The sequence below is a fragment of the Phyllobates terribilis genome, unplaced genomic scaffold, assembly GCF_046119375.1.
Source record: "Phyllobates terribilis strain yellow unplaced genomic scaffold, ASM4611937v1 Scaffold_1__5_contigs__length_1240528914, whole genome shotgun sequence".
Taxonomy (NCBI): Eukaryota; Metazoa; Chordata; class Amphibia; order Anura; family Dendrobatidae; genus Phyllobates; species Phyllobates terribilis.
The window spans coordinates 789,159,175-789,174,052 of NW_027362761.1; positions in this window are offsets into that span (position 1 = coordinate 789,159,175).

A 14,878-nucleotide genomic window follows, 5' to 3' on the forward strand; every position below is an offset into this window, starting at 1 on the left:
TGATAAATAATTTAAATACGTAAGTGTATACAAATAACTACTAGAGAGAATCCAATATGTAGTACTCTTGACTTTTATCACTAGTGATTAAACTTTAAACCACATTATTTCTGTATACAGTATATGTTTTTTAATTTTTTGAAATAGAAATTGTATTTTTAAAGCTATACCGTAATTGACTCCTATTTCTCCTGTTTTGTATATCTACAATGGAGTGGCTTGTTTTTCAAACAAGCTAATCTGGTACTATTGAGGAATTCTAACTTATTCTGTGTTTTTCAAAGCTACAGTTTGCAGATATAATATGGATTATAAAGCATGTGAACAAACATGGCTATCTCAGCTGAGTGAGGTTTTTAATGATGATCCTGGTGTGGTTTTAATTAACCACAACAGAGATGTTCAAGACTCTATATTGAGATTAAAAGACCTACTTAATAGCATGACGAAGGTGTGGTTGAATAGGGCTTTGCATGAAAGCCCTATTCCAAGAAGAACTGAAGAGGCACGAGAGTACAAGTATTTCCAGCATATGAAATCACACATTTAAAGATAAATGGGAAGAACTGGCTAATAACTATTCTAGGGGTTTCATAGACCTATTAGTACAGTCAAATCAAAAGATGTTATCTGAAACGGACATTGAAATTGAGGAATTACAAAACAAGCGTAAACAAAAACTGTCAGGTAAAGCTTTGAGCCAATTAAATAGTAAACTTGACGATAAATTCCTTAATTGGGAGAAAGAAATATGTGAGTTCAAAGCCAAAAAGTTCCAGTGTGACATTAATGACCGTATTCAAGAAAATGTGTAGAAATGGAACCTTTAATCAAGTAGTATAAGGCCAAGATCATGATAAAGGTCGGAATAGACAACCTCTTACAATTCTAATGATGACCATCAAATAACTGAAACTAGACAAACTGACTTACGGATACTGAGATCTAATGGAGGGAAACAACAATACAAAAGAAAAAATGACTCAAAGTAATCAGCAATAGAGGAAAAGCAACAAAAATAATCTTGAGGTAATTAATAATCTTTCAAATCATACCCTCACAGATGCTCATTTCGAGGTCTTAGAAAAGGTCCTTACTTCCCCCCCCCCAACTAATTATTTTGATTTATTTACAGCCATGAAGAATCTGCATTTATTCTCACGGAAACAATTTTAAAAAAAATTTACAACAAAGAAGTCACAGAAACCATATTAAAAATGAAAGCTGAAAAAGAGACTATACAGATTCTGCAGGATTTGCTGAGGGAAGAGACCTTAGAAACCCAAGGCATGATCCCTCAAACGATTTTACCAAAATTTACCGCTATGTGCTATGGTAGAAATTTTTACAGAGTTAGTAGGAAAAATTTCAACAAATCCCCAATAGACAGAGAATTGCTAATCTGACAGCAGTACAACACAATGCTTTAAAAGAACTACAGTTTTATGATGACATAATAAAAAGTGCTGACAAGGGGTCAAACATTATTCTATGGCCAAAACCATAGGAGAAGGAGGCCTTTCGGCAACTGAGACATAAGTACAAATATAAAAAAATGACACATAATCATGTCCTGCTTTTCATCTGAAATAGAGGCTGATCTGTATGAAGCTTTTCAACAGAGGATTATTTCTAAAGAGGTAGTTGATGGACCCAATGTGAAATATCCCACAATTCGAACTTTATACTTTATCCCTAAAACACACAAAAATCCATGGGAACCACAAGGGCTTCAAATAAAATCAGGCATAACTGTATTTTGTAATCCAATATGTACTGTAAGTTTATTGATTACTACCTGAAGCTTCTGGTGGAAACATTAACATCATATGTACGTGATTCGGTTGATGTTTTAACCAAAATTGGGAAGATTCATTTAGATCATGATATGCATTTAGTGACAGCTGATGTGGAATCATTCTACACATGCATAAAACATGCAGATGGATTAGAGGGAGTCCATGTTTTCTGGGGACTAACAACTGTTATGGTGAAATTTGTGAATTGGTTCTTGATCTGTTGGATATTATCTTTGCTCACAATTTTTTGTTTTTAAGGATGTTTTTTATTTACAAAAATGAGGAACCGCTATTGGCGTGACCTGTGCATCTTCATTCGCCAATCTTTTCCTGGATACTGGGAGAGACAAATATTTGGGGATGGAGGCGCTCAGGCCTTAAACCATGTACAATATTGGTTGCGGTATGTTGATTATATTTTTATGATTTGGCATGGTGGGGAGGACCTTCTAAAGCAGTTCATGGACCAGCTCAATTTAAATCAGTTTAATATCAAACTTATTTATACAGTAAGAGAACAGTTGAATTTCTGGATATCATTATTGAAACAGATTTGAATTCACAACTGCAGTCAGAAGTCTATCGAAAACCGACTTCTGTGAATTCTTTATTGCATGCTACATCTATTGCATGCTACATTGCATGCTACCATCACACCACTATAAAAGCCACCCCAGTTGGACAATTCCTCAGAATGAAATGGATTTGCTCAATTGATTCTAAATTTGAAGTACAAGGCAAAGATCTTAAAAATAGATTTCGAGATAGAGGCTTTAGTAGTAAATGCATTGAAAATGGTTATATTTGCTCTAATAAAACTTCATGTGATGTTTTGTTCGACCCTCAGCCAAGAAAAGGAGGACAGAGGATAAAGTGTGATTTATCTCGACATTTAATAGAGAGTGGGATACCATGAGAACAAACATTGGCCGATTCTAAAAGTACAACCTACATTGGCAAAATGTTTACCTGGTTTCCACCTTATGATATCAGGAAGAAGAAAGAGCTTAAAACACTTATTAGTGCAAAGTCATTATCTTTCACAAAAAGCTAACCCATTTAGAGGTCCCTTAAAAAGTATTTTACCCCTGTGGTTATTGTTTACCTTGTAGCAATATGTGTCATGCCACTAATTTTAAATCTGCAGTTGGAAAAACAAAATTTCATATAAATCATTATATTTCATGTAATACATCACTGGTTAACTATTATGCTACATGTGGCTGTACCAAAATTTGTGTTGGCTTAACATGGAAACCATAAAAAAATTGCACAAAAAAACATGTACGAGACATTATGGCAGCCAAAACTGTTAAGGATTTGAGACAAAGACATGTCCATGACATTACAGATTATATCATGACAGTAACCCAAAAAACATTAAGGGTAGAGGCACTGATCATATTCAAAGTGGAATTAGAGGAGGAGATATTAACCCCTTCACACCAGAGCCTGCTTTCACCTTCATGACCGTGCCAAATTTTACAATTCTGACCACTGTCACTTTATGAGGTAATAACTTTGGAACGGATCAACGGATCCCACTGATTCTGAGATTGTTTTTTCATGACATATTGTACTTCATGATAGTGGTAAAATTTATTCGATATTACTTGCATTTATTTGTGAAAAAATTGGAAATTTGTCAAAAATTTTGAAAATTTCACAATTTTCAAACTTTGAATTTTCATGCCCTTGAATTAGAGAGATATGTCACACAAAATAGTTAATAAATAACACTTCCCACATGTCTACTTTACATCAGTACAATTTTGGAACCAAAATTTTTTTTTGCTAGGAAGTTATGAGGGTTAAAAGTTGACCAGCGATTTCTAATTTTTCCCACAAAACTCACAAAAACATTTTTTGCAGGGACCACATCACATTTGAAGTCAGTTTGAGGGGACTATATAACAGAAAATACCCTAAAGTGACAACATTCTAAAAACTACACCTCTCAAGGTGCTCAAAACCACATTCAATAAGTTTATTAACCATTCATGTGCTTCACAGGAACTGCAGCAACGTGGAAGGAAAAAATGAAAATTTAACTTTTTTTTCACAAAAATTTACATTAGACCCAATATTTTTTTATTTTTGCAAGGGTAACAGGAAAAAATGGACCCCAAAATGTGTTGTGCAAATTCTCCTGAGATACTCCATATGTGGTGCAAAAGCACTGTTTGGGCGCACGGCATGGCTCGGAAGGTAAGGAGCGCCATTTGACTTTTGGAATGCAAAATTGGCTGGAATCGATAGCGGACACCATGTTGCATTTGGAGAGCCCCTGAGGTGCCTAAGCAGTGGAATCCCCCAACAAGTGACCCCATCTTGGAAACTAGAGCCCTCAAGGAATTTATCAAGATGTGTGGTGAGCACCCTGAACCCCCAGGGGCTTCACAGAATTTTATAATGTTGAAGAGTGAAAATAAAAAAACACATTTTTACCACAAAACTGCTATTTTAGCCTCAATTTTTTAATTTTCACAAGGGCAGCAAGAAAAAATGGACCACAAAATTTGTTGTGCAATTTCTCCTGAGCATGCCGATACCCCATATGTGGTTGGAAACTGCATTTTAGCCACAGTGCAAATCTCAGAAGAGATGGAGCGCCATATTGGAGAGCAGATATTGCTGGAATGGTTTCTGGGTGACACATCACATTGTCAAAGCCCCTGAGGTGTCAGAACAGCAGAACCCCCCAAAAGTGACAGAATTTTACAATCTACTCCTCTGTATGAATTAATCAAGTGGTAGGAAAATAGGTCGATAGGTAAATGGTCACTACACCCATAGATGAATTCCCAGAGAGGTGTCATTTCCAAAATGGGGTCACTTCAGGGGGGATTCTGCTGGTCTGGCACTTTTCAGAACCACTAAGTGCCAGAACTGCAGAATCCTGAAGTGACCCCATTTTGGAAATGATGCCCCTCTGGGAATTCATCTATGGGTTCAGTGACCATTTTAACGCCATAGATGATTTCCAGAAACAAGCACGCAGTGGAAGGTTTAGATTCTGGAGAACCCCCCCCCCCTCCCACCCCTGGAAATTAAGTCAGCTCTACTCGAATTTATCATTCACTAAATAAACCAAATGCTTGAATGACAAAATGGGATACATTTTTACAGTTTAAAAACGTGGTTCTGTGTGGAAGATTTTAAAGCAGTCAGTGACGCATAAAGCTGGCAATGATGGGCATTGTGGGCAATAGTAGCGGGTATCACTCCTCATTCCTCTCTTAGTACATACACAACATCTTTTGTGGGGGTTCCTTCTTGTTTCTGTTGCTGGAATAAGTGCAATAAAATGTTGCTCAGTGAGTCGTTTCACATCCTCAGATTCGAATGGATGAGCGGTGCTAACACTTTCAAAAACAAGATTTTCAATTACTTTTTCTACATAATCAAGAAAAGTATCTGAATTTTCTGCTTTTTTGTACAACACAAAAGAATTGTATGTGGCCACCTGAAACAAATAAATAAATAACTTTTTATACCAGGTATAGGACTTTCTTGATACCTGATATGGCTGTAGAACCTGGTCTGCAAGGTCCACACCCCCCATGTGTTTGTTGTAGTCAATGACTGACAAGTTTTTGTTCTGGAGTAGTGGATCCTAGTTCTACCGTGGCCCTTGTGGCATCTGTGTGGATCGATCTGAAGACAAAAATATCCTTCTTATCCCTATACTTGAGGGCAAGCTGCTCTCCATTTCGTACTGCCCCTGACTGCCCCCTTTGGAACTTTAGGTTGACCAATGGTTGTGGAAACCCCTGACGGTTTTTACAAATGGTCCCACAAGCTCTGATGTTGTGTTCAACCAGACTTTTAAATAGGGGTATGCTGGTGTAATAATTGTCCACATACAGATTGTAGCCTTTTTGTAAAAATGGACTTATCAGCTCCCAAACAATTTTTCCAGATGTCCCAGATAAGTAGGGCATCCTGGTGGGTTTAGTTGGCTATCTTTCTCCTCATGTATGCGAAATTCAGATGTGTATCCGGTTGAACTTTCGCACATTTTATAGAGCTTTATTCCAAACCTTGCCCTTTTAGATGGGATAAATTGCTTGAGGTGCAGTTTTCCTTTGAATTTTACAAGGTACTCATCTGTAGAAATGTTTTTCATTGGGGTGTAGAGCCTTAAGAATTTTTCTGACAAATTTTCAATGATGGGTCTGATTTTATATAATCTGTCATGTTCTGGTGCATTTCTGGGCAGGCATTGACTATTGTCGTTAAAATGCCAAAACCTCATGTGCATTTCATAATGGGTCCTAAGCAGAATAACTGAAAACATAGGGGTGGCTTGAACAGGGCAGTTGGACCAGTAGGATCGATTGCTCGGTTTTTTAACAAGCCCCATGGCAAAGTCCTAAAAATTTTTTTATTTCTGGGACATTAGTTGGTGTCCATAAATTTGCCATAGCATAGTAAGATTGGGGATTCTGGCTGATGAATTGGGATGTGCATAAATTTGTTTGCACGACAATATGCTGTAGCAAGCTGTCTCTAAAAAAACAAATTAAAAAAATTAATTGGTCCAAAATCTTCCACCTCCATATTTATACCAGGAATGGCGTTGAAATCAGGGCTGATTGGAGCAGCTGAATCCGAAGCCTCCCATCTGGGAAATGCTATATCAAGTGGCAAAGCCCTTTGTACACTGGCATGCGCCAATTCACTAGTAGCAGGGACAGTGCTTGTATTGGGCAGTGTTCCCTGATTTGGAGATGTTTCTCCAGTAGCGCTATTTGCCCCTATTGTTGTACTGGTCCTTGGGCTTGAGGATGGACCAGAATCACTCTCCATTTCTGAGCTCTCACTGTCGCCGCTACTAAAGCACTCAAAATCCACATCTCCTTCTGACATTGCTCTATCGTCACTGTCAGAACAAAACAGGGCATAAGCCTCCTCTGCGGTATAAGTCTGACGGGCCATTTTATTTGTTTTTATATTTTTTGACGGGACTGACGGGACTGACTGACCGGACTGACTAACGGGACTGACTGATGGGACTGACTGACCGGACTGACTGACCGGACTGACTGAGTGAACGGACTGACTGACCGGACTGACTGACGGGACTAACTGACCGGACTGACTGACCGGACTCACGGGACTAACTGACCAGACTGACTGATCGGACTGACTGACCGTACTGACTGATCGGACTGACGGGACTAACTGACCGGAATGACTGATCGGACTGACTGACCGGACTGACTGACTGGACTGTCTGATGGGACTGACTGACCAGACTGATGGGACTGACTGACCGGACTGATGGGACTGACCGAGCGGACTAGGCTAACCCTAACCCTGAGCTAACCCTAACCCTAACTTTAGCCTAACTCTAATTAGCCTAACTCTAACTTTCTTTTTCAGTTTTTTTTTTACTATTTCACAGTGGCAAGACTGACACAGTTCTTGTCCCACTGTTTCTCCTCTGCTCTCTCACTGAGATCTGAGGAGAAACAGTGTATTTATCAGGCAGATCGCCCGGGAAAGTTTGTTGCTACAACAAACTTCCCCAGTGATCGCTCTGATTGGCTGGCATGACACTGACATCATCGAGACATGAGCCAATCAGGTCTCAATGAGGTCAGGGGTCACAGCCAGCTTTCTGCACCGGGATACCCGCTCTGTTCAGGTATGTGGGGGTTCCGATCGCCGTAGCACCGGCTGTCACTATCTTTTAAAAGCTGTGATCGCTATGGATCGCGGCATCTAGAAGATAGGAAGGGGTTAACATCATGGGGACCTGATCCAATCAGGTCCCCATGATGTCACATGTCAGAGCTGTCTCTCTGCACTGTAACTGCAGCACTTGCAGGACCCTGGGGGTCCTGAGCGCTGCGGGACCACCGACCATTTATAAACGTCGGTGCTGCACAGAGCCCAGACAGCGCCGACGTTTATGTACAGTGGGCGGTCGGGAACAGGTTAAACGTCTTTGGGAAAATGAGAATGCAATTGGATAATGACACTGGGGACTATAGCTCCTCATGGTTTAAATGGAGCCATCACTTTCACCCCCTTTGTCCAAATGCCTTGAGTCTATACTTATCAGTATATCTCTGCTGATGTGATTTGTTATCTTTAATATTTTATTTTATTTTAATTAATTATCTTTTATGCAGTTACATGCTTTTACTTCTTTGGATCATAGAATAATCTATTGGAGTGTTTAAATATTAACATTACCAACATATGCCATAGAAAAATAGTCTGCTTTCAACATGCAAATAAACAGAAGACCAGCAGTATTTAATATTATTGCACTTCCCATTATGCCCTAATCATACTAATGTCACGTTTTTATGCACTGATTTCATTTTATATACACTATTTTATTATATATATATGTATATTTTTCACTGTTATAATGTCATGCAATTTTTTAAGTAGCACAATAACATATCCGCATTGTTTTATATTGTTGATAATTGAGAACTTTATCGCAATTTTATAATGCCATGTAATTATTTAGACATATCTCTATGTTGTCACCATTTTTCATTAGGTTGTGTCATCACTGATCATTTATAACACTGCATGAGAGCAGACTGCTGCAATTGAACCAGCACAGCAGCTAGTGCGCATGCCCAATTAGATTCCTGGGTCTTCCTGCCCTTCTCCTCCATTGTCTAATAATCGTGACCTCACCTGCGTGCTAGCATTGTGTACTGCTCGCCACTTGCAGTACGATCAGACTAACAGGGAGGAGTTTGGTATTCATGGACTTTAATGCGCATGAGGTTGAGATAGATGAGGTGAATTTGACAGGCTAGTCATAAAAAGACGTCAATTTAGCGGCAGCTGTATCTGTATGCTTGTACCGTCAGCCCCATGTGCTATCTGTAATGTAGAGCCAACATCCTGCTTTACCTTTAGGAAAAAGCCAAAGTTCCCACAATGAGTACTTGATGAGTTTTTGATGTTACAGCATTTCTGCGTCTTTCTGCATTTTTTCATTAATGTTTTGAGTGCATTTTTTACTTGTGTTTTTATTGCATTTCTGACATTGCAGTTTGTCTCTTTTTGGTATCCCATGTTTTAAATAAAACTGCTTTGTTTTTATACTACTTTTTATTTGACTTTGACAAAACTTTACTGATAGTCATGTGTGGCTTACATGCTTTTTTGCATCTAATGCAATTTTATGGGGAAAATTCACACATAAAATGAAATGTGCCCGCAAGAGAAATTTACATGTTGTGGATTTCAAAAACGCACAGCAGGTCACATTACGCAACATAAAAAGACACAGCAGGCATGAGATTATTTTAAACTACATTCACTTTGCTGGAACTGTAAAACGCTGCATTGTTTTGCAATGCAAAATTACGGTGCGTCAAAAAAACATCATTTTAGCTGGTTACAAAAACATACTTAAGGTACAGTTACATAAGCAATATGAGCTTAAAGTGCAGACTCTCAGCTTTAATTTGAGGGTATTCACATCCTAATTGGAGTAAGAGTTTAGGAATTACTGTTCTTTAATTTGTAACTGCCTCTTTTTAAAGGGACCAAAAGTAATTGCCCAATTATCTCAAAAGTTCTTTAATTGGTTGCATGGGCTACACCATCATGAATCATCAATAAAGCAGGAAAAAGTTCTTGAGCTAATTCCAGGTGTGGTATTTGCATATGGAAGCTGTTAATGTGAACCCACAACATGCGGTCAAATGGGCTCCCAATGGAAGAGAAACAGATCATCATTAGGCTTAAAAAAAGAAGAAATCCATCAGAAAGATAGCATAAATGTTAGGAGTGGCCAATTCAACAGTTTGGTACACTCTGGTAAAAAAAGAGCACACTGGTGAACTTGGGAGCTGAAAAAGGTCTGAACGTCTATGGAAGACAACAGTGGTGGATGATCACAGAATCCTTTCCATAGTGAAGAGAAACCCCTTCAAAACATCCAACCAAATGAAGAACACTCTCCAGGAAGTAGGTGTGTTAATATCTAATTCTATCATAAAATCAAGACTTCATGGGAGCAAATACAGAGGGTTTACAACAACGTGCAAACCATTAGTAAGGCTTAAAAATAGATAGGCCAGATAAGACTTTGCCAAAAAAAATCTAAAGAAGCTAGCCCAGTTCTGAATAAGCATTCTTTGGACAGATGGAGCTAAGATTAACCTGTGCCACAATGATGGGAAGAAGAAAGTATGGAGAAGGCTTGGGACAGCTCATGATCCAAAGCAAACCACATCCTCTGTAAAGCATGGTGGAGGCAGTGAGATGGCATGTGCATGCATGGCTGCCAACAACACTGGGTGACCAGTGTGTATTGATGATGTGACTGAAGACAAAAGCAGCGAGATGAATTGTGAAGTGTAGAGGCCTATACTTTGCGCTCAGATTCAACCAAATGCAGCAAGGTTGATTGGACAGTGCTTCACAGTACAGATGGAAAATGACCCAAAACATACTGCAAAAGCAACCCATGAGGTTTCGTAAGGAAAAAGGAAGTGGAATATTCTGCAATGGCAGAGTCAATCACCAAGATCTAAATCCCATCCAGCATGCTTAAGACAAAACTTAAGAGAGTGACTCTCTTATACTTTTGACCCAAAGTCATTTTTCTGGGCACAAATCATTTGCAGTTGTGCGGACCATCACTTTACCTACAAAACAAAAATTAAGGCGGAAAGACCCACAAACAGGTAACAACTGAATCCTGTCCTATTTCTGGTTCTTCTACACCGCGTGCAGAATTATTAGGCAAATGCGTATTTTGATCACTTTGATACTTTTTATACATGTTGTCCTACTCCAAGCTGTATAGGCTTGAGAGCCAACTACCAATTAAGTAAATCTGGTGATGTGCATCTCTGTAATGAGGAGGGGTGTTGTCTAATGACATTAACGCCCTATTTAAGGTGTGCTTAATTATTAGGCAACTTCCTTTCCTTTGGCAAAATGGGTCAGAAGAGAGATTTGACAGGCTCTGAAAAGTCCAAAATTGTGAGATGTCTTGCAGAGGGATGCAGCTGTCTTGAAATCTCCAAACTTTTGAAGCGTGATCACCAAACAAACAAGCGTTTCATGGCAAATAGCCAACAGGGTCACAAGAAGCATGTTGGCCAAAAAAGGCGCAAAGTAACTGCCCATGAATTGAGGAAAATCAAGCATGAAGCTGCCAAGATGCCATTCGCCACCAGTTTTGCCATATATCAGAGCTGCAACGTTACTGGAGTATCAAAAAGCACAAGGTGTGCGATACTCAGGGACATGGCCAAGGTAAGGAAGGCTGAAAAACGACCACCTTTGAACAAGAAACATAAGATAAAACGTCAAGGATGGGCCAAGAAATATCTTAAGCCTGATTTTACAAAGGTTTTATGGGCTGATGAAATGAGAGTGACTCTTGATGGGCCAGATGGATGGGCCAGAGGCTGGATCAATAAAGGGCAGAGAGCTCAACTCCGACTCAGTTTCCAGCAAGGTGGAGGTGGGGTACTAGTATGGGCTGGTATCATCAAAGATGAACTTGTGGGACCTTTTCGGGTTGAGGATGGAGTGAAGCTCAACTCACAGACCTACTGCCAGTTTCTGGAAGACAACTTCTTCAAGCAGTGGTACAGGAAGAAGTCGGTATCGGTCAAGAAAAACATGATTTTCATGCTGGACAATGCTTCATCACATGCATCCAACTACTCCACAGCGTGGCTGGCAGTAAAGGTCTAAAAAAAGAAAAAATAATGACATGGCCCCCTTGTTCACCTGATCTGAACCCCATAGAGAACCTGTGGTCCATCATAAAATGTGAGAGCTACAGGGAGGGAAAACTGTACACTTCTCGGAACAGTGTCTGGGAGGCTGTGGTGGCTGCTGCACACAATGTTGATCGAAAACAGATCAAGCAACTGACAGAATCTATTGATGGAAGGCTGTTGAGTGTCATCATAAAGAAAGGTGGCTATACTGATCACTAACTTTTTGGTTTTTGTTTTTGCATGTCAGAAATGTTTATTTCTAAATTTTGTGGACTGATATTGGTTTACCTGGTGAAAATAAACAAATGAGATGGGATTATATATGTTTTTTATTAAGTTGCCTAATAATTCTGCACAGTAATAGTTACCTGCACAAACAGATATCCTCCTAAGATAGCCAAATCTAAAAAAATCCCACTCCAACTTCCAAAAATATTAAGCTTGGATATTTATGAGTCTTTTGAGTTGATTGAGAATATAGTTGTTGATCAATAATAAAAATAATCCTCTAAAATACAACTTGCCTAATAATTCTGCACACAGTGTACAATATGTATATTTGTTCTTCAACCCTGAAACTCTTCTATTGGCTGTCTAACTATGATGTGCGTGGACATGCGCACTAGCACTTCCTGGACACTGAGTTAGGCACTAATACTGCTCATAAAAATAATAATACAGTTGTGAGTCAAATCTCTAATCATATGGAACATATGAGTGTAATAACACATTATTAATGCACAATCGCACTACATACTATTTTACACGATGTACTGTATATATATATATATATATATATATATATATATATATTGTGGTAGGTCGGCACACTTGGCTGCACATAGAAGTACAAAGGAACACTGTCTCTTTAAATCTTCTGCTGGGTTTATTAAGAGTTTTGCATAAACCACAGCAGTGTTAGCAAAGACAAACACAACCTTCCCACCTTCCCAGCCTAGCAGGAAAAACATAACCTATGGCACAGTCCTTGTTGCTATGGGAACAAACAGTCCAAGGAACAAACAGCCCAAGGTTTGTCTTTCCTTCACATGACAAAACAGCTCAAAGCTTTCACCTCCATGCCCTCCCCACACACAAATGCTCTAAAAGGCTGGGATTTTATCCTTTGACCTCTTCCCTTTCTACAGGTGTTTAATCACCCTAGCACTAAAGATGGCTGATTAACCCCTTCGTGTGTTGGAACCTTTTTCCTGTGTTTAATTACTGGAGTCAACAATCTCAGGCTATGTGTCCACGATGCAGAAATGCTGCATATTTTTTCCGCTTCTCCCTGGCAGGAAAAACGCATGCGGATTTTACATGCATTTTTCCCGCCAGGTAGAAGCATTTGTCAAGCGTTTTTACATGCATTTCTGCATGCAGATTATCAAGCGCTTTTCCAAGCGATTTTAGCATCACTTGGAAAAGTGCTTGACAACTTGGTCACACTATATAAATCCATGCAACCGGCATGGATTTATATAGTGTGACCAAGTAATAGTTAAAAAAAAGGAATAAGAATAGTAAAAAATAAAAAATAAACATTATACTTACCTTCTGATGGCCCGCAGTCTACTTCTGCGATGCGTCCGGTCTCCCCGGTGTCTCACGGTTGTGTAAAAGGACCTGCCATGACGTCATTGAGTCATGTGACTGGTCACGCGACTGCCGACGTCAGCGGTCGCGTGACCTGTCACATGACTAAATGACGTCATGTCAGGTCCTCACACCACCGCGAGCTGTACAAGAGACCGGACGCATCATACAGGAAACTGGGGGACATCGGAAGGTAAGTATAATCTTTATTTTTTATTTTAAATTCTTTTTTTTACAGATACCATGGTACCCGGGTCTGGATGAGAGTCTCCTCTTCTCCAGGCCTGGGTACCATCCGCACATTGAATCGCTTCATATCCGTGTGTGCACATGTAGTGATGCGGATACCAAACGTTTCAATGCAAGTCAATGGCGGCAATTACGCTGCGTGTCCGCAAAATTAATGGACATGTTACGTATTTTTCCGCAATGATAATCTGCAGCGGAAATTTCCGCAGCATGTGCACATGTGGATTATCATTGGGGACCATGGGGCACGTATTACCAAGCGGTTTTTAAGCATTTTCGCTGCGGAAATTCCACGGCAAAAACGCTTCAAAAACGCATAGTGGGCACGCAGACTCAGTGCTACACATTTTCCATCCAGTACTTTGCCAGTGACTTTGTCGCATATCCCCGCCCTCTGCCCAAAGCCATAGGTTTTGGCACCTTCAGTCACCAACCATGGAAGCCTAAACTGGTCATCTGCGATGCCGTGCAGCTTCCCAGGCCTGTGATCCACATGAAAGATGAAGACCTGCAGCCCTGAGTTTCAACTCTTGGAACGCCATTTCTCTGCTTCAAGAGGCCATTTGGCCATTGACGTCTTTGTGTCTTTAAGAAGGTCAGTCAGGGATGTGGCTATGATGGTGAAATTCGAGATACCCGACTGATCGTGGCTCACCATTCTCAGAAATTCCCAAACCTGTTCCTTGGAGACCGGTTTCAGCCAATTTTGGACTGCTTCCACCTTATTCACTTGCGGCTTTACTTTGCTTCTTCCAACTATGTAGCCCAGGTATTTTCCCTTCTTTTTGCCAATTTCAAACTTTGAGTTTATGGTAAACCCCTCTTTCCTCAGTGCATCCAGCATGTCCTGGACCTTCTGCAGACGACTTCCCCAATCCGGACTGAATATCACAATACCGTTGAGGTAAGTTGCAGCGTACTTGTTATGAAGGGCTAAGATCCGGTCTATGGCCCCCTGGAAGGTAGCTGGGTCTCTTTGCAGGCCAAGTGGGATTATGGTAAACTGTAAGCCACCATGAAGTGTAAAATAGGTAGTCTTCTTCTTGGCACTTTGAGAGAGAAGGATTTGCCAGTAACCTTTCGTTAGGTCCAGGGATGTGATGTATCTGGCTTACCCTAACTACGATGAGTTCATCGTCGCGGGGTATCGGATACGTGTCAAATTTAGCCTCTTCCTTTGAAAACACCTTGCCGCGGGCTTCGGGGATTCTATACGGCTTTTGGTTCACCTGTACATGTGGTTCTGTCAGGATTCCATGTTCAACAACCTGTGTACATCTTGGCAAATCGGAAAACAGGTCCTGGTTCTGCTGCAGCAGTTCTCAGCACTGTTGTTTCTGGGCCGATGACAGTGTCTTTGCGACGGTGACACCCTTAGTGTCACCTAGTATGTCCAGCCCACATAGAGTTTCAACTTGGTTTCCCTGTTGCTCTGCTTTAACATGTAGCGGCACGAGAGGATTTTGGATAGGAGAGGTGGTAGCGTTTAACTGCCTGGTGGGA